We start from the raw sequence: 4,201 nt of genomic DNA, 5'->3' as shown, positions 1-4,201 counted from the left end.
GAAGAGAGCAGCTTGGAATGCCTTCAAGAGCATTGAAGAAATAACTAAAAGGACAAAGAACCTCCAGCTACGAGCACATCTCTTTGATTCCACTATTCTTCCTGCATTAACATATGCCTCAGAGACCTGGACCCTACGAAAACAGGATGAGAACGCTATTCGGGTCTCTCAAAGAGGAATCAAAAGAACTATGCTTGGAATATCACGATTCACTCAAATGAGAGATAGAATCCGGAGTTCTGATCTTCATCAATGCTCAAGAATCAGGGACGCTGTCTCATTTGCCAAGACATCAAAAATCAGATGGGCTGGACACGTAATGAGATTTACAGACAACCGCTGGACTAGAGCCATTACTGATTGGATTCCACGGGACATCAAAGATCACGTGGACGCCCAACTATAAGATGGTCAGACTTCTTCGTCAAGACCCTAAATGATCGGTTTGACGCTCTGCATGTTCCTAGAACGAACAGATACCATTGGGCTACGCTAGCACGCAACCGGGATGAATGGAGACGTTACTGGCACCCGCTCGAATAAATCGATGAATAACGGGGATTAAGTGATTAAGTGAAGTGATCATGTAATTTGCAAATCAAGAGAGCTTGACTTTTTACCTGGTTACCTTAATATCTTCTTGCGTGATTACTATGGCATGGACTTCCCGTACAATATTGAATAGAAATTGTGAGAAAGCCCATCCTTTTCTTGTGCCTCATCAGAAAGGGAAGGCTTTTAGTTTTCCTCCATGCAGTACTATGCTTTCTACGGATTTGTGTTAAATGGTTTTAACTATATTGAAGGAAATTTCTCCAACTCCATTTTTTTATTGAGAGTTTTTAATCATTAATGGATGTTGGATTTTGTCAAATGTGTTCCCTGCATCTATTGATAGGTTCATATAATCTTTATTTTTCAGGGCTATTGGTTTGTAGTTTTCCTTTTTTGTGCTGTCTCTGACTGCTTTTGGTATTAGGGTGATTATTGGTTTCCCTGTGGAAACAAAAGAGCAGGATTTTGCTGCTGGACAGGATGGGAGATCTAAGAGAGCTCCTCACTCCTTTGACCTTTTTTAAGCTATTACACAAATTCTGGAGCTTTTTCTACAGGGATCTAAGCAGATAACATCCTCTTCTATGCCTGGTGAAGGCTGTTCGTGGAAACATGAACCCATTTCATTGGGGAGGAAATGCCCTGGTTGCCTCATCTCCTGCTGCAGACCCGTTTTCCAGACCTCACAGTTCCGTGGATTCACTCGCTGCTCTCAAGGTTCCTGCTTCTCCAGCACCAACGCTCAGATCTCTTGGCCGCATGTGCTCATCCAAACACTCATACAGGCTTTTCTTGGTAAGTGTTTTGTCTAATATTACTGTGGTTACATTTGTGGCTCCTTTTTGGCTATTATTTCACAGCGGTAGGGCGTTCGCCTTACAAGCGGCCAACCTGGCCGACCCGAGTTCGATTCCTCCGCCCCTCTCGGAGAGCCCGGCAAGCTACCGAGAGTATTCGATATGCCAGACACAGTAACAACAGAGTCTCCAATGGAGACGTTACTGGGCCCGCTCGAGCAAATTTGCATGGGAAATCTTTTTTTTTAAATTTGTATTAGTGAAACACCATGAGGTACAGTTGTAGACTTAACAAATTTTTGTGCTTGGATTTCTTTTTTTTTTTCCTAAGTAACCTTTTTTATTTTTTAAATTTTTTCAGAAGAACATTATTTATTTATTTATTTTAATAAGTTTTGATGACAATGTAATTTTTTTTATAGTGAGACATCATGAGGTACAGTTGCAGACTTACACATTTTTGTGCTTGGGTTTCAGTTATACAATGATCAAGTACCCATCCGTCCACCAGTGCCCATTCTCCACCACCACTGATCCCGGTATTCCTCCCACCCCGCTTTTCCCCCGTCCCACCTTGCCTCTGTGGCAGGGCATTCCCTTTTGTTCTCTCTCTCCTTTTGGGTGCTGTGGTCTGCAAAAGAGGCATTGAGTGGCAATCATGTTTGTTCTATAGTCCACTTTCAGCATAATTCTCCCATCATGAGAAATCTCTTTCCATTTTTTTGACCTTTGTGTGTCTCTAGAGCTGGAGAATTTCTTGTAGACGATATAAAGTAGGTTATTGGCTTTTGTGTGTTTTTAAAAATGTATTTGGCCATTTATGTTTTTTTATGGGGAAGAGTAAACTTTTATTAAAAGTAATTGCCACTGGTGACAGAGTCAGTATTGCCCTTAAAAAATAATCCTCTGTCCAGAGCAAAGACTCAGATGGCTTGAGAGCATGTTTTGCCATGGATCTTCTGTGCTGGGTCCCTGGCACTGCTTGGCCCCCCAAGGTCCACAGGAAGTCCCCAAGCAAATAACTGGGAGTCACTCTCAGGTACCACTGAGAATGGCCCAGATATCAGAAAGGGAAAAATGTTATTTATGTCTTACTTTTCTTGGGTTTTGTATTTTTCTTATTGCCTTTGTTTTCTGTAGGTGTATGTTAGCACAGTGTGAATCTCTTATTTTATTCTGTAAATACATTATAGTTTTTTCTTTGTTTGTTTCACAGATAAAGTATTTTCTAGTGTTATGGTGACATGGTTAACCTGAAGTCGGCTTCAATCACAATTTGTATCTTTAGTGCTTGACTTCCCAACGCTGTTATGGATGTAACAATATATTGAGAGCACTATTATTCAATACAGTTCTGATAGCTGCTGCCACAGAAATTAAGCAAGAAAAAAATTTAAATTTGTGTTCAAATTGGCAAAGAAATCAAATTCACTGTTTACAAATGACATATCAAGAACCCTAAGACTGCAAATCCAATCATTAATTAAACACTCCTAGAAGCAATAAATCTTTACAGTAAAGTTGCAGCTTACGAAAGCAAACAGGAAAATCTTTTGTGATTTTATATGTAAACAATGATAAAAGAGTGATTTAATTTAAAAATCCTGCTTATAGTTATGAAAAAAATTAGGTAATGTGGAATCAATTTTTAGAAAGGAGGTGAAAGATTTACTTATTAAAACCTGCAAAGCACTGTTAGGAATTTCGTATGTAGGAACCCAAAAAGGCTCCTCTGAAAAACTCCTCAAAACAATATATTTATATAGTAAAGTAGCAAGCTACAAAACCAGTGCACAGGGTTCTAATTTATTCTTACATGTAAACAAACAACAACAAAACACCCCCCCAAATCCAGAATAGAAATAAACCCAATTGCAATCATGTAAAAACAGAAACCCCTTAGTTTAACAAAGGAGGTAAAAGACCTATTTAGTGAAAACTGCAAAACTTCTGAAAGGAATTTAAAATGAACTAATGTAATAGAAACATATTCTTGGTTTAAGGATCATAAGAATCGGCATCTTGAAAATGACTATCTTAACTCAAAGCAGTTTACAGAAACAGCAAATTCCGATAAAATTTCCATGGCTTTATTCAAGGACATGGAGTAAATTTTTCTAAAATTTGCATTAAGCTACAAAACTCCTGACATAGCCAAAGCAATCTTGAGGAAAAATGGGAGGCATTGTGTCCCCAGACTTTAAAATCTGACACAAAGCTTTAGCAATCAAAATTGGTTGGTACTGGAAGAAAAAAAGTCTCTTCTCAATGGCATAGGATTGAGAGGTCAGGGAGAAACCCTCAGATGCATGAGCAATTTATTTATGAAGAAGTGCATGAATTGGAGCAAGGAAACCTCTTTAGCCAATGATTACGGGAAAACTAGATAGTCACAATTAAAAAAATGAAATTAGGTGCAAACCTTCATCATACTTGGGTCTGGAGTGACCCTGTGCTTTCCCACAGTGCTTGCAATTATGAAACGGTTTGAGATCTTGACCTGCTCCATCCAGAGTAAGGTGTTAGAAATCTCAGACAGTCGTGAAAAATAAGAAAAAGAATAAAACAGAAGCAATAAGGGAAAAATAGACCCCTCTTTCACGCTGTAAACAAAAATTAACTCAAATAAGTTAAAATTTTTATATTGCACTTGAATCTTGAAAAATCCATTGGGGAAACATAGGCAAGACTCTCCAAAATCATGACCACAGTGAAGTCTGAAATGTAAGAACTCAAGTGGCAAAGGTAATAAAAACAGAAACGGAACTATTTCAAACTAGAAAACTTCTGCATTCTATGAGCAATGTGCCCTACAATTAAAAGACATTCTGCTGATTGAAAGGATTTTG

The 4,201-nt window shown here is 38.4% G+C and overlaps 1 non-coding gene across 1 annotated transcript; it reads left to right on the top strand.

Moving 5' to 3' along the window:
* Nucleotides 1–3,766: 3,766 nt before the first annotated feature.
* Nucleotides 3,767–3,893, top strand: LOC130042632 (small nucleolar RNA SNORA9). Its single transcript, XR_008795284.1, has one exon. It is a non-coding gene; the product is annotated as a small nucleolar RNA SNORA9 (small nucleolar RNA).
* Nucleotides 3,894–4,201: the final 308 nt, after the last annotated feature.

This window comes from Sorex fumeus, unplaced genomic scaffold (genome assembly GCF_029834395.1).
Source record: "Sorex fumeus unplaced genomic scaffold, SorFum_2.1 ptg000106l, whole genome shotgun sequence".
Lineage (NCBI taxonomy): Eukaryota > Metazoa > Chordata > Mammalia > Eulipotyphla > Soricidae > Sorex > Sorex fumeus.
The sequence above is the reverse complement of the archived record's forward strand: the minus strand, read 5'-3'. Positions and strand labels throughout refer to the sequence as shown.